The sequence below is a fragment of the Odocoileus virginianus genome, chromosome 5, assembly GCF_023699985.2.
Source record: "Odocoileus virginianus isolate 20LAN1187 ecotype Illinois chromosome 5, Ovbor_1.2, whole genome shotgun sequence".
NCBI lineage: Eukaryota > Metazoa > Chordata > Mammalia > Artiodactyla > Cervidae > Odocoileus > Odocoileus virginianus.
In genome coordinates, this window is record NC_069678.1 from 8,870,841 (window position 1) to 8,892,094 (window position 21,254).

Genomic DNA, 21,254 nt, shown 5'->3' on the forward strand with positions numbered 1-21,254 from the left:
TGAGCAACTGGGAAAAAAAATAAAATAAAGCAACAGACCTCCGTCTTCCCCCCACCTCCGCTGTGTGGCTTTACCAAAGTGAAAGTGAAAGTCATTCAGTCGTGTCCATGGAATTCTCCAGGCCAGAATACTGGAGTGGGTAGCCTTTCTCTTCTCCAGGGGGTCTTCCCAACCCAGGAACTGAATCCAGGTCTCTCGCATTGCAAGCAGATTCTTTATCAGCTGAGCCACAAGGGAAGCCCAAGAATACAGGAGTGGGTAGCCTATCCCTTCCTCAGCAGATCTTCCTGACCCAGGAATCAAACTGGGGTTTCCTGCATTGCAGGCAGATTCTTTACCAGCTGAGCGATGAGGGAAGCCCATGGCTTTACTAGTATACCCTAAATAGGGGAATATAATTTATTAAACATTTCTCATATTTTTTGACATTTAGGTTGTTAGCAGTATTGTCCTGTCATAAGTAATAATTAAATATAAAAGGTCTGCTTTTGAATAAATAGCTTTGCCCACATGTCAATTTTCTTAGGAAAGATTCCTATCAGACTCTGTCCTTTTTCTTTGTTTACATAGATCTTAAAGGACAAGTAGGGTCTAGCCACATTCTGTGGGGGCTGATAGGAGGGAGAAGCATGTGCCAGGGCATGGAGTTGTGAGGTATCCTGTTTGTTCCAGGAACTGCTCCTGCATGGGAAGAATGCAAAGTCCCTGAGGGCCTTGGAGGGGGGTGAGTCCCAAGAGGAGGTGCATTTCTGGGGTCACCTGGTTTGCTTTGCTTGTTACTGAACCAGACTTGGGTCTGTTTGCCCATGCGTAGTAAAGTCAATCTGCTGACCCCAGGTTGTAGCAGAGAAAAGTGCAGCATTTATTGAAAGGTTTCAAACAAGGAATCCAGGGCAGCTAATCCTCAAAAAACCTGAGCTCTACCATGGGTTTCAGGGAAGCTTTTTTTTTAAAATTTTACTTTTAGTTGGAGTATAATTGCTTTACAATGTGTTGGTTTTTGCCGTACAACAACGTGAATTGGCTATATGTGTACATATGTTCCCCCCCTTGGGCCTCCCTCCCACCATCCCCCATCCCCCCCTCTAGGTCATCACCGAGCACCAAGTTGGGCTCCCTGTGGTGTAGAGCAGTCAGGGAAGCATGTTTAAAGACGCGGTGAGGGCGGGGAGTCACAGGGTGTGTGATCAGCTTGTGCACAATTCTTTGCTTGTTTGACGGTGAGGTAATGGGGCCATGTCACAGGGATTAACATTATCAGTCCGGGCTTCCAGTAGGTCTGGGGGCTACAGTGCTCTTGGTCTTCAAGCAGCTAATGCCTATCGTTGTGGTGGGGGGTGGGGAGGGAAGGGGCAGGTTTCAGTATCTGTAAAACAGCTCAGGAAATGTGCATCAGATACTGTTATCAAGGTACTTCAGAGAGGAACTAAAGATTCTGTGAATGTCATATGGCTGACTTACTGTTTAACTTCTTATCAGTTCTCCTGCCCCAACCACTGTTTTTGCCTGTACGTGTTCATGCCCTTTCAATCCTCAATTCTTGAACCAGGCTTTTGTGACTCCGGGGAGGCCTGGGAGACGACAGCTATTCTACAAACACGAGGCAGGCAGAGGACATGGGGGTGGGAAGGGGGTCTGTCCCAGGAAAGCCCTATAGGGTCCTGCTTGGTTATTGCTAAAGAATTTGGAGCTCGTTTCTAAAGGTAACAAGGAGCCATCAAAGAATGGCTTACCAGTCTCGTGGCTCTGGGGAAGTCATCTCACCTCTGGGGAGAAGTCATTCACTGTTCGGAACCTGAGTCTCCTAACAGTTAAAATAGGGATAGACACTCATCTTCTGGGGTGATGACAAAGAATGAAGGCATCTGTTTGGCCCTGGCATGCAGCAGTTTTCAGACAGCAGATCAGCTTCTTTGTGATCCCTCCCGGCAGAGAAGCTTTAAGGAGGCCAAGCAGGGCTGTTCTGTGGCCCGAGGTCTCTCCTGTGGGATCTGTGGGCAAACATCTTTGAGACTTCCTGCTGGGACACTGGGAGGACTCCACCGAGGCTGTGCTTCCTGTCCTAATGTATCTCTTAGAGCAGCAGAAGCTGAAGTTCTGTATTATTATTATTTTGTTTTTGTAAATTTATTTATTTGACATGTACACACTACTTTATTTACTGTTTTTGGTTGAGCTGGGTCTTGGTTGCTGCATGCGGGCTTTTTCTCTAGTTGTGGACACCAGGGGCTACTCTCTAGTTGCAGAGCACGGGCTTCTCATTGTGGTGGCTTCTCTTGTGGCAGTGCATAGGCTCTAGGCGCATGACCTTCAGTAGTTGCAGCATTAGGGGCTCATTATTTGTGGCTCATGGGACCTAGAGCATGCAGGCTTCAGTAGTCGTGGTGTGCAGGCTCAGTAGTTGCAGCTCTTGAGCTCTAGAGCAGGGCTCAGTAGTTGTGGCACATGGGCTCAGTTGTGCTGAGGCATGCGGGATCTTCCCGGACCAGGGATTGAACCTGTGTTCCCTGCGTTGGCAAGCAGATTCTTACCCACTGCCCCAACCAAGGGAGTCCCTTATTATTATTTTTTAAAAAATAAATTTATTTATTTATTTTTGGCTGTGCTGGGTCTTCATTGCTGCATGGGCTTTTCTCTAGTTGTGGAGAGCAGGGGCTACTCTTTGGTGCAGAGTGAGGGCTTCTCATTTCAGTGGTTTCTCTTGTTGGGGAGCATAGGCTTTAGGGCACATGGCCTTCAGTAGTTGGGGTTCCCAGGCTCTATAGAGCACAGGCTCAATAGTTGTGACATTTGTGCTTAGTTGCCCTGCTGCATGTAGGATCTTCCAGGACCAGGGATAGAACCCATGTCCCCTGCATTGGCAGTTGGATTCTTATCCACTGCCCCACCAGGGAAGGACATTATTATTATTTTTAACACAAGAGAACTCTTAGCTTGGGGTTGGAAACCATCTGCTGTCTTCTATAGGTTAACTGCAAATTCTAATGATTATAATCTGTTAAATGTTTACAAAGCACCTATTAACATCTGGAATGTTCCTGACTGGAGACATGTCAGGAATAAGACAGACAAATTTCTGCTCTCGTGGGCCTTTCATTCTAGTGGGAAAGGCAAATAAAATACAGGTAAAATGAAACTAATATAAAATTTTAGTAAGTTGTGAGGTGAAGTTTAAACTGAATGGCTGAACTGACTAACCAAATGAGTGTCTTGTTGGGAAAAATAAGGGCCTTAGTGAGAGAATAATTGAAGTAGAAAGTCAGGGAAGACTTCACTGAAGTGGGGACATTTGAACTCAGAAGAAAAGGAACTAGAGTTGCAAATAGGGGAGGGACCAGGAGGAAGCTTTCTGGGTGGAGAAAAAGCATATCTAAAGGCTGGAACTTGGGGAGGAGTTTGGTCTGAGATGGGAATTGAAATAGTGTGCCTGCAGTAAGAGGAGCGTGGGGGAGGGGAATTGGACATTGAGAGAGTCAGTTTGGCTACATAACATAGGGGTTAAGAGCGCAGGCTTGGGGAATGAATCATATTTTCTCTGCCGCTCATTAGCTTTGTGATCTTGAAAGGTTGTGTCAGCAACCTTTCCAAATCTCAGTTCTCTCATCTGGAAAATAGACTCAAAAGAAATCCCAGCCTCCTAGGAATATTGTGACTATAAATGAGTAAATATTTAGCAGAGTGCCTGGCACATCGTAAGTGCCGCACTCCTGTTAACTATAATTATTATTAAGCGGAGGATGGGTTAGAACCAGACAGACTTGTGTTGAAATCTGGCTGTGTTGCATGATTGCTTTGGGCCAAGGGCAAGTAAATCTCCATGCTTTCTGTTTCCTCACCCATGAAGTAGACTTCAAATTCCTTCCCTAAGGGGTGGGTTAATATGATACGAATTGATTTGTGTGCAGCCATCCTGAAGGTAGGAGCCAACCTCTCAAGATCTTTTAATTATTTTAAATTATTTTCCTGAATATATCCAGTCTCTTTATTTTTTCATATATACATAAAATTTATTATAACTTATTAGCACAAGCTCAGAAGAGAATGACTATCTCAGTTCAGTTCAGTAGCTCAGTCATGTCTGACTCTTTGCGACTCCATGGATTGCAGCACACCAGGCGTCCCTGTCCATCACCAGCTCCTGAAGCTTGCTCAAACTCATGTCCATCGAGTTGGTGATACCATCCAACCATCTCATCCTCTGTCTGCCCCTTTTCCCCCTGCCTTCAATCTTTCCCAGCAACAAGGTCTTTTCCAATGAGTCAGTTCTTTGCATCAGGTAGTCAAAGTATTGGAGTTTGAGCTTCAGCATCAGAGTTTCAGCTTCAGCATCAGTCCTTCCAATGAACATTCAGGACTGATTTCCTTTAGCATTGACTGGTTTGATCTCCTTGCAGTCCAATGACTACCTAACAACCTACAAAAGGAACTCCTCACACTAGAAAGTCCAGGGCCAGAGGATGATGAAATGACTCAGAAATGATGGTCTTTTGTGATGGAAGAATGAGAGAATCATAAGGCAGTGTAAGAAGTGAGGTTATGGAAGAGTTTCAAAGGAAGCCCTGGAGATTCCAGATCTACATGTCTCTGAATGCAGGACCCCTTGAAACTTTCTTCAAATACAGGTCTGCTGAGCTCCTCAGCAGGATATTATTCATGTATGGTATCACACTAGAAACTCTGGAAGGCAGGGAAATTTCATAAGCAACATCAATTCTTTTATAAGTACAAAACCTGAAATGCACCAGGATGGTTGATAGGCAGGAGCCAGTCGACTGTAGCACTGTTGTCTCTGAGCTGATCAAGGTGATGGTTTTCAGAGGACTTGCCCTCCAGCAAAGAGGTATTTCCTCCTAAAGGAAATCAGTCCTGAGTGTTCATTGGAAGGACTGATGCTGAAGCTGAAACTCCAATACTTTGGCCACCTGATGCAAAGAACTGACTTATAGGAAAAGACCTTGATGCTGGGAAAGATTGAAGGCAGGAGGAGAAGGAGATGGTTGGATGGCATCACCGACTCGATGGACATGAGTTTGAGCAAGCTCCAGGAGTTGGTGATGGGCAGGAAAGCCTGGCATGCTGCAGTCACTGGGGTTGCAAAGAACTGGACATGACTGAGCGACTGAACTGAACTGAATGAATGCCCTCTAGCAGGAGTGGCCTGATGTTAGGTAAATTAAAAAGATAGTCTTGTTCAGGCTTCAGAGACAAAGCAGAGGAGTCCTCTGACCTTGCTTCAGGCCAACCATACCCTCGGCTTAACAACATTGAAAAGTGAAAGTCGCTCAATCCTGACTGGCTTTTTGTGACCGCCATGAACTGTAGCCCACCAGGCTCTTCTGTCCATGGAATTTCCCAGGCAAGATTGGAGTGGGCTGCCATTTCCTTCTCCAGGGATCCAACCGGGTCTCCTGCCTCGGAGGCAGATTCTTTACTGCCTGAGCCACCAGGGAAGACCAGATAAGATAGATAGGGGACTGAGACTGTTGAACCCTTGGAGGGGGTCTGGTCAACCATGCCCTGGACTTACAACACAAAACAAACAGCATTAATATGAATGCAGAGCTGCAATTTGCTCACAGGTTGATAATGATATCAGTCTGTGTCCTGGCATTATAAGTGGGAACCCTGAACTCCAATCTTTGAAGTCTTACCTATAGAGTGGACAAACTGCCGGGACCTTCTCCTAATCGGGACTCCAGATGTGTTGTGTCGGGGGACTTCCCAGCACTGTTCAAGTCTGGATGTTGGTTAAAACCCAATTTGGTGATGTATCCTGTGCTGTTTCTATTTCTCTTTTCTTTTAGTATGTTGAAAGTAAGCTAGATAATTCACTAGTAAATACTGATATTATTTATTTGTATATAGTGAGTGGCTTATTTTGTTAACAGATCTTGAGAGTGAAAACTTGAACCTGAGACCAAAGTGAAAATTTTCTGCAGAACATCTGACTGTACACTCAGCTTGGGTAAAGCTGAAGTCCAGGCTCTTTTTAATCACTCAAAATAGAGACCTTAATAAAACCTTAATAAAAATAAGTCACACACTTGTAGGTCTGCCTGTGTTATGTACTGGGGCAGCCAGTAGAAAAAAACCTTGGAATTATAGCCTTTCTCTTCCATCTTCTAATCATTAGGGGCTTTGATTTTCCAGATCTCTTCAAAGGAAGAAGAAAAAAGGATGCTATACTTTGAGTTAAGTGACCAGGCTAGAATAGAACACCAGCTTGTCTGGATCCCAAGAATGCTTGGAGTTGGGGTACTCTGCAAGGTGGACTGAAGTCTGCCATTCTCATGTGCAGTTACCTTTTCTTTACTGAGACTTGTGAGGAAGTGGTGTTCCAGACGGAGGTTCTGGGGGCGCTATGGAAGGGAAAGTTATTTAGGCCCCAGATACTCTCTGCTCATAGATGATACTGAAATGTGACTTGGGGGTCTCAGCCCCACAGAAGTGTGACTCTGTGGGGCCCCCTGGTGACACAAACACCTTGTGAGAAGCTGGCTAATTGGTATGAATTGACGCCTCAACAATATTAGCCAGCAAGGAGCTCTGGGGTTTCCAGGCAGTCCTGTTTCGGGGCTGGAAGCAGCTAGGGGAAGCTGCTGTGAGGCCCTGGGGAGATGCAAGCTTGTGGAGAGTGTACTTGGAGAGGGTGTGTCCTTGCTTCCTCGCCGATGCTGTGGGACCCTCTGGTGGTTGCACAGTGAGTAGCTCTGCGGTGGGTTTGCTTTCTCCTGAGTGGCCCTGGCAGGATAAGGAGCAGAAAGCCGTGTCTAGAAACCCAAGGATTGCAGATGGTGCTGGGAAACGCTTGAGGTGGAGGCTGTGATTTAGATGGGGACTCTGCCCCAGTCTCTCGTGCCTTTGATAGCATTTCTCAAGTCTTGAAAAGTGGAACAGTAAAGTTCTGTGTCCATGATGCAAACAAACAAATGAACAGCAACAACAAAAAAAACCCACAACATAAAAATAGAGATATTAGGTTGAACTAGTGTTTGGTGCTATTTAGATAAAAGTCTGAATTATGACATAGAGTTCAACCAGTTTTATTGGTTGGCTTTTAAGTGAATTCATTCTAACAGTTTTGAGCACAGATATTCTTAAAGCCTGGATATTGGAGCATATACTTCCTGGTAATCAGTGGTGTTATCTTTGGGGTCTACGCTGGTCATATCATATAAAAAGAAAAATGTAATCCAGGTCATGCTTATTAAAAATTAGCTTAATAATTTTATAGTCTACAAAGCTCTGTCTCAGGGTTTATTTTAATTGTTCCTTATAGTCACCCCAAGAAGTATTTTAGATCAATTAGGATTATAGTAATTTATTTTTTCTTTTTTATGTATGTTTATTTTTTATTTTGGGCTTCCCTGGCAGCTCAGCTGGTAAAGAATCTGCTTGCAATGCAGGAGACCCTGGTTCAATTCCTGGTTGGGAAGATTTGCTGGAGAAGGAATAGGCTACCCACTCCTGTATTCTTGGGCTTCCCTAGTAGCACAGCTGGTAAAGAATCCGCCTACAATGTGGGAGACCTGGATTTGATCCCTGGGTTGGGAAGATCCCCTGGAGAAGGGAAAAGCTACCCACTCCAGTATTCTGGCCTGGAGAATTCCATGGAGTGTATAGTTCACGGGGTTGCAGAGAGTCGGACACTACGGAGCAACTTTCACTTTTTAAAAATTTAACTTATTTATTTGGCTGCACTGGGTCTTAGTTGCAGCATGTGGAATCTAGATCACTGACCAGGGATTGAACCTGGGCCCCCTGCATTAGGAGCACGGAGTCTTAGCCACTTGACCACTAAGGAAGTCCTTATATTTATTTTTAATTGGAGGATAATTACTTTAAAATGTTGTGTTGGCTTCTACCATACAACAGTGCGAATCGGCCACAAGTACACATATGTCCCCCCGCTCCTGAACCTCCTCCGCCACCCCCATCCCATCCCACCCCTCTAGGTTTTCACAAAACATTGAGTTGGGTTCCCTGTATTATACTGCAGCTACCCACTGGCTATTTTACACACATGGTAGTGTGTGTATGTCAATGCTTTCTCTCAATTCATCCCGACTTCTCCTTCTCCTGATGTGCTCTATGATTATAGTAATTTAATGTGGTTTGCATGTATTATTTCTAAGTCTCACAAAATCCCTGTAAGATAGCTGCTAAGTCTGCTTTCAGATGAGCAAAGGAAGCTCAGCGAGGTTAAATAATAAATTCGCTAAGGGCATATGTATGGCCCTATAAAATCCAGATAAGCCTAGCGTCAAAGCCTCCCTTTTGCCACTACCCACCCCCACTTTTCTTTGGGTAGAGCAGCATCAAGGACAGCTGCTTAGGAACAGAACCATAATCTAGCCAGGAACAAAGGGAATGTTCCCAAATAGCTCTGATAGGAGGTAGTATGTGTGGCCAGTGTTGCATGGGGTATAGACAGTAAGACCAGCAAGAATTTGGAAAAGCAGTCTCCCTCTGCTAGGATCCTTAAGAATAACTTCATGGAAGATAGAGTTTGACAAGAGTCTTGAACAGTGGGTCTCTATCCCATTTGCTAGGTATCAGTGGGGCATGTGGAACAGGTACTGAGAGGAGGGCAGTCCAAGGAGGGGAATAACATGAATAAAAATACAGAGGAGCGAGTGTGCAGGACACATCTGGAGAAGCAACAAGCACAACTAGAAAAGAGGTTAAAGTGAGGGATAAGGGCTAGACTATTGGTGCTTTTGAGTTCCAGACTACAGATTTAAATTGTAAATACAACTATACTACAGGAAGCGGAACCACTGACCACTGTAGGAGAATGGGGACCAGAAGATGACAGGTGAGGCTGGTGATAGAGGCCTGCACTGGAATGGTGGTGGTAAGAGTAGACAGGAAAGTACAGATTTGAGAAAAATCTGCAGAAAGAGTCCTCAGGGTGTCCACTACTGAGCTGCAGGGCATGAGGAAGAGGAACAGTCATGACCACCCACCAGGAATTGTCCAGCCTGGGCACCTGGAGTATCGTGGTGCCTGCCCAGTTTAGAGAGGAAACACTGGCTTGGGAAGGAAGGTGATGAACAAACTACCAGTCGGATTTCTAAGTGGGAGTCACCTGCTTTGTGAGAGTGAGTAGACATAGGCTGTCTCAGTTGTCTGCCTCCCTGGGCACAGCCCTTTGGCTCCCTGGGCATGTTTCATGGTCAGGCCAGGGTCTGGCAGGATGTGATGAGAGCATCACACTGGTGTTTGGAAAGCTGGGTGCAGCTACTTGGCTGGGTGCTTTAGGGAATGCATGGATGAAGGTGACACGTTCCCTGTGCTTAAGGAATTCACACCCCTTCGAGGAGATGGACAGTATAGAAGAGAGCAAAGAGGGGCAGAAGGTAGATGTACTGACTGGTTACAGAACCAGACACTCTCGAGGTTCTGGTCATATATCATCTTCATTGTAAAGCCTCCCTGAATTCCCCTGCCCACCTTCCACCCCCACAACTGGGGCCCTCCCTTAGCAACTCATGGCACTCATTACAGCATCTAGAAATTGTGCACTTGTTTGTCTCCCTCAGCACCTATGGGATCCTTGAGGACAGAGGTTTGTCCTGGCGTGTTCTGTATTCTGAACAGAATACAGTGAATGTTGACCCTCGGTGGATGTTGGCAGGAAGTGTAAATCGTGGGTCGACATGGGTTGCTGATGGAATTCCATGGTGGCCTCGTGGGTAGGATCATGGGCTTCCCCTACCATGGCCCAGGTTGGATCCCTGCCCACGTAACAGGTCCCACAAGGCACAGAGTGCAGACAACAGAAAACTTGAATGGCTGAGAGGAGTGGTCCTGGCCCAGAATGGCATGCCCTAAGGTTAAGAAGGGCTTTCCTGGTGGCTCAGTGGTAAAGAACCTGCCTGCCAATGCAGAAACCTTCATTCAGCCTACATGACCTTCCCTGAGTTCCAATGGGCAGATTCAAGCAGTTGTTAGGGAAGGGAGGGTATACAGAGAAATAAACAATCAAGAGCATCCTTGGGGCAAGGTCCTGCTTCCCCATCAATGGATACACACAACAATATTTTCAAGCTATTTTGCAGATACTGAAACCTCTTCCAGGTGGGAGAAGTTAATGATTAAGGATGGTAGGCTGGCCACAGGCATGTAGACCCCAGACCAGTTGACCTGAAGGCTGACGATGCTGACTCCTACTTAGCTCACCACCAACCCATCAGAACAATGTCCACAAGCTGATCACGCCCTCTTTGAACACTTATTATAAAACTTGTTGCTATCTTCCCCAAGTTGGGACACATTGTTTTGAGGGCATGAGCCCACAGTGTTCCCCTTTGCCTGGCAAAGCAATAAAGCTATCTTCTACTTCACCCAAAACCCTATCTTCGAGATTTGATTGGACATCATGTATAGAGAAGCTGAGCTTTTGGCGTAACTCTTAGGAAACAACTCTCCATCTACTTGATCCAGCATAGGGTGATGTACTTTTTCTTGTTCGTATTTAATGAAAGTAGTTTAGATAAAGTAGAAAGAGGATTAGAAAACTGGGGTTTGAATTCTGGTTCTCCCATTTGGTATAGGACCTGGCCCCACACACCAGGGGGCAGGCATCAGCCCCAACATCCCCTGGACTCTAACCCCATTCACCAGCCGGCAGACACCAGCCCCAGAGCCACTGCTGACCTGCAGTCTGCCATGGCAGGACACAGCCAACTCATCAGCAGGCCGAAACAGGCCCTGGGAGCTCCCTGAGCCCTGGCCCTCTCTACCAGCTGGCCAACATGGCCAGCGGGACCCTCAACCAGAGGTTCTGGGATCTGGCTCCACTGGATATCAGTGGGCTGATGCCAGTTTCAGGACCCCCAGGGCCCTGTAACCTGACACCCTTGGGCCTTGGCCCCACCCACCAGCAGGCCAACACTAGTGCTGAGATACCTTGAACTCTTCAGCCAGCCACCCCATGATCCAGCCCTACTCACCAGTGAGCCAGCACTACCCCAGGGGCCAACACCGCCCCAGCCTGGGGTTCTGCAGCTGGCTGCCTTGTGACCCAGCCCATCAACCAGCAGTCAGCAGCCTCCACACAAGGCTGGGCCTGGAAGCCCACTGGATCAGGGTCTAGCCGTGCCTACCAGATTGCCCATGGTAGTCTGCTGCCACGACAGAAGGATCCATGCAGCCCACATAGAAGTCACACCTAGAGCATGTAGCTCTGGTGACCAGAAGGGAATGTGCTGCCGAAACTCATAGGACATTTCCTACAGAAGGCCACATCTCCAAGGTTGAGAAATATAACCAACCTACCAGACACATAGAAATATAAACAAAAAATTAGGCAAATGAGGCACCAGAGAAATATGTCCCAAACAAATGAATAAGACAAAACTCCAGGAAAGCTAAGTGAAGTGGAGATAAGTAATCTATTCAATAAAGAGTTCAAAGTAATGATCATAAAGTGATCAAAGAACTTGGAAGAAGAATGGATGAACACAGTGAGAAGTTAGAAGTTTTAAATAAAGTGTGAAAAAATATAAATAAGAACTAACAGAGATGAAGAATACAGTAACCATAGTAAAAAGAATACCCTAGAAAGAATCAATAGTTAGATTAAATAATACAGAAGAATGAATCAGTGAGATAAAAGATAGTAGCGGAAATCACAGAAGCTGAATAGAGAAAAGAAAAAAAGAATAAAAAGAGATGACAGTGTGTGTGTTAGTCACTCAGTTGTGGCCAACTCTTTGCTACCCCCATGGACTGTAGCCCACCAGGCTCCTCTGTCCATGGAATTCTCCAGGCAAGATACTGGAGTGGGTTGCTATTGCCTTCTCCAGGGGATTTTCCCAACCCAGGGATTGAACCCAGGTTTGCAGGCAGATTCTTTATCATCTGAGCCACTAGGGAATCCCCAAAAGATATGAGAACAGTTTAAGGGAACTTTTGAGACACTCAAGTGTACTAATAGGGGTCCTTGAAGGAGAAGAGAGGCAAAGAATGTATTTGAAGCCTTAATAGCTGAGAACTTACCTAACCTGAGAAAGGAAACAGACGTCCAGGTCCAGGAAGCACAGAAAGTTCCAAACAGGATGACCCAAAGAGGACCACACCAAGACACAGTGTAATTAAGATGGCAAAAATTAAAGATGAAGAGAGACTGTTAAAATCAACAAGGGAAAAACAAGTTCCGTGCAACAGGAACTCCCATAAGGCCATCAGTTGACTTTTCAGCAGAAACTCTGCAGGACAGAAAGGAGTGGCATGGTATAATTAAGGTGATGAAAGAAAAACACCTCCAACCAAGAATACTTTACCCAGCCAGCCTCTCATTCAGATTTGATGGAAAGATCAGAAGTTTTATAGACAAGCAAAAACTAAAAGAGTTGAGCACCACCAAACCAGCTTTACAAGAAATGTCGAAGGAATTTCTTGAAGCAAAAAAGAAAAGATGCAACTAGAAATGTAAAAATTATGAAAGGAAAAAAAGCTCATTGGTAAATGCAGATATATAGTAAAGGTAGTAAATCAATCATGTACAAAGCTAGTAGAAAGGTTAAAAGACAGAAGTAGTAAAATCATCTATATCTGCAATAAATAGTTAAAGGATACATGAAACAAAAAGATATAAAATAAAATGTCAAAAACAATAATCACAGCAGGAGGGGAGTAAAAATGTAGCGTTATTAAAATGCATTTGAAATTAAGAGATCATATAGATATGTAGAGAGATCATATATAAGATGCATATATAAATCTCATGGTAACCAGTTTCTCCCATTCATTAGCTTTGAGACTTAGGACAAGTCACCTAGTGGTCTGAATTTGTTTTTTCATCTTCAAAGTAAGGATAATAAGAACAATATTTGGGAAGCCCATGGCATTTTAAATTTTATTTATTTTTGGCCTTGCAGGGTCTTTGTTGCTTTGCACTAGCTGTGGCAGGCGGGAGCTCCTCTTGGTTATAGTCTGTGGACTTCTCATTGCAGTAGCTTTTCTTGTTGTGGAGCATAGGCTCCAGGCTTCAGTCAGTGTGGCTCATGGGCTCTAGAGTGCAGGCTCAGTAGTTGTGGGGTGCGGGCTTGGTTGCTTCATGGAATGTAGAATCTTCCTGAACCAGAGATTGAAACTATGTCCCCCCGCATTGGCAGGTTGATTCTTATCCACTGTGCCACCAGGTAAGTCCACATGTAGCATTTTGCAAGTTATTTTTGTATATCCATTCAGAAACTTCCTGAGTGCCAGCTACATGCCTGGCACTATCTAAATGCTGAGAATATAGAAATGAAGATAGTCTCTGCTTGGGGGACCCCAGTCTAGCAGGGAAGGTGGACAAAACAACATGTGAGGTGAATTGTGGCCAGCATGTCTCTGGTTGTTGCGCAGAGCAGAGAGCAGAGAAGGTGGATTTGGGGGAGGCTTCCTGAAGGAGGCAGCCACTTGAGACCAACTTGAAGGATGAGTCAGAGGAAGGTGGGGGGATGAGAGAGTAGGGGAAAGTGTCTAGAGAATTACAAATGATTTGGAAGGTTTTGTGGGTATGCAGAAAGTGTATTCAGAGGTTGCTGGGGATTAGGGCATAGAATCTGCAAAGGGCCAGATCACAAAGAGCTGCTGGTGCTGAGTGAAGAGATTTGAGCTTTATTTTGAATATTGTGAGAAGCATTGTGAACTTAATACTTATATACATCATTCTGATTATAAAAATAATCTGTATCCATTGATAGAAAATTGAAAAATATAGAAACATATAAATTAAAAAAAGGGGGGGGGATGTCCCTGATGGTTCAGTGGTTAGGACTCCATGCTTCTACTGCAGGGGCATGAGTTCAAGGGGTTCAACCCCTTTTCAGGGAATTAAGACCGTGCATGCTGTGTAGAGCAGCCAAGATAGAAAGAAAGAAGGACGTATCCAGAGATAACTGTTGTTCATGTTTTAGTAAGTATACTTGATGAAAATACGTGTGTATGTCTCCTATATCCTGGCTACTTAAAATGTAGTTCATGGGCCAGAAGCAGCGGCATCACCTGGGAGCTTGCTAGAAGTGCAGAGTCTCAGGTTCCACCCCAGACTCAGGGAATCAGAATCTGCAGCTGAGTGGAGCGAAACTGCATAGTGTGTTCTGAAGTGCCTCATTGGCAGTGAAGGAGTTTAGGGAGAAGATGAGCCACACTGGTCAGAGTGCGAAGAGAGGCTTCTTAGAGGACAGGAGACCTGAGGTCAGTTTTGTAGAACATGTGGAATTAGGCCAAACAGAGGGGAGGGAAACAAACAAATGGATTAGTGGTCAAGATAGGGTTTGGAAGTGTGTTAGTCAGAGTTCTCCAGAGGAACATAACCAAAAGGATATATAGATACTAATAGAAGGAAATTAATTATAGCAAATGGCTGATGGAGGTGATGGAGGCTGAGAAGTCCCATGATATGTTGTCTGCAAGCTGGAGGTCCTGGGAAGCTGGTACTATAATTTAGTCCAAGACAAAAGGCTCAAGAATTAGAGGATAGATGTTGTAAGTCCCCACCTGAGTCTGAAAGTCAGAGAACCACGAGAATCAAAGTCAGAGAGCCGGAGAAGTGGATGTCTCAGTCAGAAAGGGTGCATTCGCCATTCTTCTGTCTTTTGTTCTACTCAGACTCTCAGGAATGGGCTGCTGCCATTTCTCAGTGGGGTGGACCTTTTGCTTTACTCTGTCTCCCGATACAAATGCTAATCTCTTCCAGAAACACCCTCACAGCACACCAGAAATAATGTTCTATCAGCTATCTGGGCATCCCTTCTGCCCAGTCAAGGTGACACATAAAATTAACCATCATGTGGATTCAGACAGAGTTGCCTTGCCTCTTATTTGCTGTGAGACTTGGGGAAGGTTCTCAGTCTTTCTGTGCCTTAGTATCTTACTCCATGAAATAGACATTAATAATTGTGAGTATATTATAGAATTGTTAAGAGAAATAATTGTTAAGATATAATGTATGTAAAGCCCCAGGTGGCACTGTGATAAAGAATTTGCCTGCCATTGCAGGAAATACAAAAAACTTGGGTTAGATCCCTGAGTTGAGAAGATTCCCCAGAGGAATAGATGGCAACCCACTCCAGTATTCTTGCCTGGAAGATCCCATGGAAAGAGGATCATGATGGGCTATAGTCCATGGGGTTGCAAAGAGTCAGACATGATTGAGCAACTGATGCATGCAAAGCTCTTAGATACATGGTAAGTACTTAATAAGAGTTAATAGCTATTAGAATTATTACCATCAATGCCAACAATAAGCATATGACATTTAGGACATGGAAGGCACTCAACAAATTTAAATTGAATCATGTCAAATTGAATTCCATGTGAAGGAAGAAATAGCAGAGGTGCAGAGGTAGCGGAAGGCTGACGAACCATGTTGAAGAGCTTATTCTTGTTAAGAGTGCAGAAATATAGACCAACATGGAGTGCTAGTTGAAGTGTGACCAATTGTGACTTTCACTGATGGGAGAAACTATAGGGATGTAAAAGGACGTAAAAGGTCAAAGTCTGAGTTTGAGTCTTTTTTAAAAAACTATTTATTTATTTATTTGGCTGTGCCACGTCTTAGTTGCAACATACTGGATCTTAGCTGTGGCATTGTGGGATCTAGTGTTATGACTCGGGATGGAACCTGAGCCCCTGACCTTGGGAGTATGAAGTCTTAGCCCCTGAACCATCAAGATAGTCCCTGAGTTTGAGTTAAGGTACAAGAAAAGGAGTTGGCAAAGGAAACAAAAAGGATGAGAGGTTGCTAAAAGGAAGAAGGGATCCTTGAAAAAATGTCTGGTGTAAGAAATGTACTAGATGAGCTAGGAACATCTTATACCAGGAAGAAGGAAGTTATCAAAGGCTACTGGGGCCATGTCATAGGGACTTAAGACCCAACTCAAAGGACTCCCCAGAGAAGGCAGTGGCACCCCACTCCAGTACTCTTGCCTGGAAAATCCCGTGGATGGAGGAGCCTGGTAGGCTGCAGTCCATGGGATCGCTAAGAGTCGGACACGACTGAGCGACTTCACTTTCACTTTTCACTTTTACTCATTGGAGAAGGGAGTGGCAACCCACTCTAGTGTTCTTGCCTGGAGAATCCCAGAGACGGGGCAGCCTGGTGGGCTGACGTCTATGGGGTCACACAGAGTCGGACACGACTGAAGCGACTTAGAGGCAGCAGCAGCAAAGGACTCCCACTAGCCAAACATGAGACAATATGAGCACTGATAAGGAAAATAATGGAAACATATGTACTAAACTTAAATCCAAGAGTTAATAAATGATACTAAACAGCTACAACAAAACAATCCCACTGGTCACTTTTAGAAGATGCTAGGTAATGATTCTGACACCAGCTACTACGTGTGGGTTTTCCCCCCCGTACCACCAAGCAATTCCCTGGCACGCTGGGTGTCCTATGATTTAACTCCATTCTGACACTGTCTCCCTGGAGACTGGGTCAGACCCCATAGGTTAAGGGCTCAGTCCCACAAGACTGCTTCCTTCCCCTCACTTCATAGCCGATTGAAAGTCCAGGTTGTCACCTGTGCTTCTGACCGACTGGCTATAATTTGGAGGTTCCCACGACTGCCTCCTTGGGTGCCATCACTTTGTTACAGTGGCTCACAGAACTCAGAGAAACATTGTATTTATTAGATTGCTGGTTTATTATAAAAGAATATGGCAACCCACTCCAGTATTCTTGCCTGGAAAATTCCATGGACAGAGGAGCCTGGCGGGCTACAGTCCATGGGGTCGCATAGAGTCGGACATAACTGAGCAAATAACTAACACACACATAACTTAGGAACAGTCAGGTGGAAGAGATAAATTGGGCAAGGTTTGCAGGAAAGAGTTTCTGTGTCCTCTCAGAGCCCTCTCCTCTCTCCTTGTGTTCACCAGCCCAGAGGTTCTCCAAACCCTGTCCCTTGGGTTGTTATGAAGAGTTCATTACATAGGCATGATTGATTAAATCATTGGCCATTGGTGATTGAACTTAATATCTAATTTCTCTCTCCTCGTCAGAGGTCAGTAGAGAGAGACCAAAACTTCCAGCCGTCCATTCAGGAGGTTTCATGGTGATGAAATGAGGAGAGGGTCACTCGGGTTTATGAAGCAACCTCTGCTGTGGACTTGATGTTAATGTACACCTTCTGTAACTTTCACCTTTGGTTTTCTTCCTCTGTCAGAAGTGAATCTCTTTGTGGACTGGACTTGCAACGTTCCTGAAGTCATCTTTGTTTGGCATTCCTACCACGAGTTCTGGCGACTCCATACATCATGTTTAAAGATGACTTTGACCCTAAGCCGCTGTAAGGATGAAACATGAATCTGATAAGAGCAACATTTCTCGCTGCATGGGTTGCATTCTCAGCTGAGAGAGGTGGGGCGAAGACCCAGAATGACCGTTGCTCCTCTCCGCCCCTGCTTCCTTTTCTCACGGGGAGTTCTCTACACTGAGAACCAGTTCCCAGCCAGTACAGACTTGCCTTCCTCTCTGAGTCTTCTTTCTTGACTGTGGCCATCCAGGAATGCTTTCACGGGTGACTGAGGGAGATTTAGGAGATTAGGGAGAGCAGAGAGACAAAGCATGAATTATTGCTCCTGCTATACAGGTGTGGTCCTCCGCAGTCTGCTCAAATTCCCAAAACCTCTCTCACCAGGTTTGTGGAGAATACAATAGGGTTGTTGTGAGGTGGGTGGGTGCAGTGAATCAGCAAGATCTCCGTGAGGTGTAGCCCGTGGGGACAGATCCTCCCATTTGTCACCCCATTTGTCACTCCCATTTGCCAGGAACTAGTGCAACGTTCAACTTAATGATCTTTTATACAGTTGCATGACTATATATTTCACCTATAGAATCTGTATTTGCTTCTTTTTTTTCCTTCTTCATGTACCCCCTATCCTTGTTTATATATCTTACTTCCCGCCTTTATTTATTTGAATATTTTAAACATTCTCATGTTCAAGTCAGTTCCACGTTGCTCTCTTTACTTGGGTGCAAAGTTTCTTATCTGTTACATGTATTGAGAGTCCTGTGTGTGCAGTATAATATTTGTGAGCTCATTTTAGTGGAATTTATCTTCTGTGGAAATCCCCCCAATGACTGGAGTTGTTTCCATGAGGTGGTTTGCATTTCCCTGGGGTTTTATATTGTGTTTACTGCTCTGGAGCACTTTTTAACCTGGGACTTCTGTACCAGGGAGCAGTGTATGTTTGAGTCCCACGCCTCCAGGAAGCACAAGCGTGGCATTTTGTCCTTTGTCGGATGACTTTATTCCCCCTGTGGCTCCTTCTGTTTATCTGGGGTGGGGGGGGGGGGTGAGCTGAGTTTATCAGTCTTCATCACTGTTAGGCCAACTCTTTAGTGGTTTATCTCCTTTAGCTAAGAGCTTGGTCCCTGTTCTGCAGTTTGGGTTTACATGACCTCAGTTCTGGCACAGTTACAGCTATGCATTCCTGTTTTGCTTTGAGGATCTAGATATTCTTCTTTCTGATTTTTCAACTAAGTATTTAAACTATTTTTTTGGAGGGGGTTCCATTTTATCTAGCATTATTTTCAGTAGGAAGGGGCTTGCTATATCTGCTCTATCCCCATCTTGACAAAAGTCCTAACATCATGACCCAAATCTTCCTAAAAAGGAATGGATCTTTGCTTGATTTTTCTTTTCTTTTCTTTTTTTTTTAAATTCTTAATTTGATTTGGCAATGACTTTTTGGATATGATATGAGGAACACAGGCAATAAAAGAAAAATAGATACATTCAAAATTAAAATTACAGTTTCATCAAGATTAAAAACTTTTGTGTGTCAAAGGACCCTATCAATAGAATGAAAATGCAACCTACAGAATGGGAGAAAATATCTGCAAATCATGTATCTGATAAGGGATTAATATACAGAATATCTAAAGAACTCCTACAATTCAGTGTAAAAAATATCACACAACCCAATTAAAAAATGAACAAAGTCAGCAAATTGTATACGTAAATTATGTGCAGTTTTTTGTATACCAATTATATCTCAGTAAAGTTGGGAAGAATGGGCAAAGGACTCAAATATTTTTCTAATGAAGATATTTAAGTGACTAATAAGTACATGAAAAGATGCTCAGTGTCACTAATTATTAGGGAAAAGCAAATAAAAACAGTGAGATACCACTTCATGCCCATTAGGTTAACTATTAAACAAAAATCAGAAAATAACAAGTGTTGGTAAGGATGTGAAAAAATTGGACATTGCTTGTCCATTGCTGATGGAAATATAAAATGGTGCAGCTCCTAGGGAAAATGGTATGGTGGCTCTTAAAAAATAAAACACAGAATTTCCATTCCTTTTCTTTTCCTTGTGCATGCTCAGATGTGTCTGGCTCTTTTGGACTGTATGGACCACATGGACTGTAACCCGCCAGGCTACCCTTTGTGGGATTCTCCAGGCGAGAATAGTGGAGTGGACTGCCATTCTGTTCTCCAGGGGATCTTCCTGACCCAGGGACAGAACCTGCGTCTCTTATGTCTCCTGCGTTGGCAGGCAGATTCTTTACCACTGGTGCCACCTGAGAACATCTGGGTGTATAATCCCAAAGAGTTGAATGCAGGCACTCTAACATATATTTGTACACCTGTGTTTACAGTAGCATGATTTTCAATAACCAAAAGGTGAAAGCAATCCAAGTGTCCACTGTTGGGTGAGTGGATAAACAATGTAATATATATATGGGCTTCTTGGTGGCTCAGTGGTAAAGAATCTGCCTGCCAGTGCAGCAGATGTGGCTTTGATCCCTGGGTTGGGAAGATCCCCCTGGAGAAGGAAATGGCAACCCACTCCCTTTTACTTGCCTGGGAAATCCCATGGACAGAGGAGCTGGGTGGGCTACAGTCCATGGGATTGAAGAAGAGTTGGACATGACTTAACAACTAAACAACAAACATACAATGGAATATTATTCAACCTTAAAAAGAAAGGAAAGTCTGACATGTGCCAAACATGACATGGATGACCCTTGAGAATGTTATGCTAAGTGAAGTAAGACAGTTACCAAAAATATATATATATAGAGAGAGTATGATTCCACTTATATGAGGTACCTGCAGTAATAAAATTCAGATACAGAGAGTAGAATGTTGGTGGCCAGGGATGGGAGGAGAGAGGAGTGGGAGTTATTGTTCAGTGAGTACAGGATTTCAGTTGTGGAAGATGGAAATGTTCTGGAGATGAATAATAGTGAAGGTTGCACAACAGTGTGAATGTACTTAATGCTTCTGAACTGTATACTTAAAAATGTTAAAACATCAAATTTCATGTTAGGTAAATTTAACCACAATAAAACAAATTTCAATATGAAATAAAAATATATATTAAAAAATATCTATCTGCGTGAGTGTTGGCACTTTATCCTCAACTTCTCTCACAGCAGTTACCTGTGTGGTACAGAAATACTGATCTCACCTTTTGACGATGTGATGGATATTCTCTTTGCCCCTCCAGATTCACTTTCTATGTTTTTCTGCCCTGCTCAACCTTCCAGTTGGGGTGTCCCACTGGAGGCACTGCTGAAGATCAGAAGGCGAGAGGAGAGAGATATTGGTATGTATGCCCGTGGCTCCCACCTTCCTCCTCTGGTCTGACAGTAACTGTATTTCTCTAATCAAGGCCACAGCATCTGCGGGGACCCTCTCCCTTGCCCACGGCTCTTGCTGGCTTCCAGGAACTGTTCCCTACCTTGCCCAGTCAGACCCACGGTGGTAACAGCGTCCAAGTTTTGCTAGTCCCTGGTGCTTTGCCGTCGCTTGTGTTTCTCTTGTCCTGGAACACACCTTGCTAACAGTCTCATTAAACTTCCATCAGTGACCCTGGTGAACATGCATGTTACCTGTGGGAACTCTGGCACGCAGTGTCCCATGTTAGACTTTACAGCATTATCTGCCTTTTCAGACCCATCTGCCAGGCACCACACTAGGTATTAGTGACGTGTTGTTGTGCTCAATCATTTTCTTGACTTTTGATGACCCCCTAAGGGTGGCCTGCCAGGCTCCTCTGTGCATTGAACCAGGTCCCTGTTGTTGAGTTCAAAGTCAAGTCTGGGAAGACAGACAAGCAAAAGCACCATTACAATTCAGAGTGGTAAGTGCTGACAGAGGCGAGAACAGAGTGCCATGGATGCATGGAGTAAGAGCATCAAAACCAGCTGTGGTGGGGGGGGGGGGAGACGCTGCTCTGCAGAACAAGGAGAACAGGCGGGAGGGCTTTCAGGGCCGCAAGAAGAGATCCCG

The 21,254-nt window shown here is 44.5% G+C and overlaps 1 long non-coding RNA gene across 5 annotated transcripts in view; it reads left to right on the forward strand.

Moving 5' to 3' along the window:
- The window catches only part of LOC139035128 (uncharacterized), a 238,080-nt gene extending 217,731 nt beyond the window's left edge, over positions 1 to 20,349 (forward strand). For all 5 annotated transcript variants that reach the window (XR_011487651.1, XR_011487650.1, XR_011487652.1 and 2 more), the window contains exons 3-4: positions 14,998 to 15,186; positions 17,172 to 20,349. This is a non-coding gene — a long non-coding RNA (uncharacterized lncRNA). The remainder of the gene's footprint in view (positions 1 to 14,997; positions 15,187 to 17,171) is intronic.
- Positions 20,350 to 21,254: the final 905 nt, after the last annotated feature.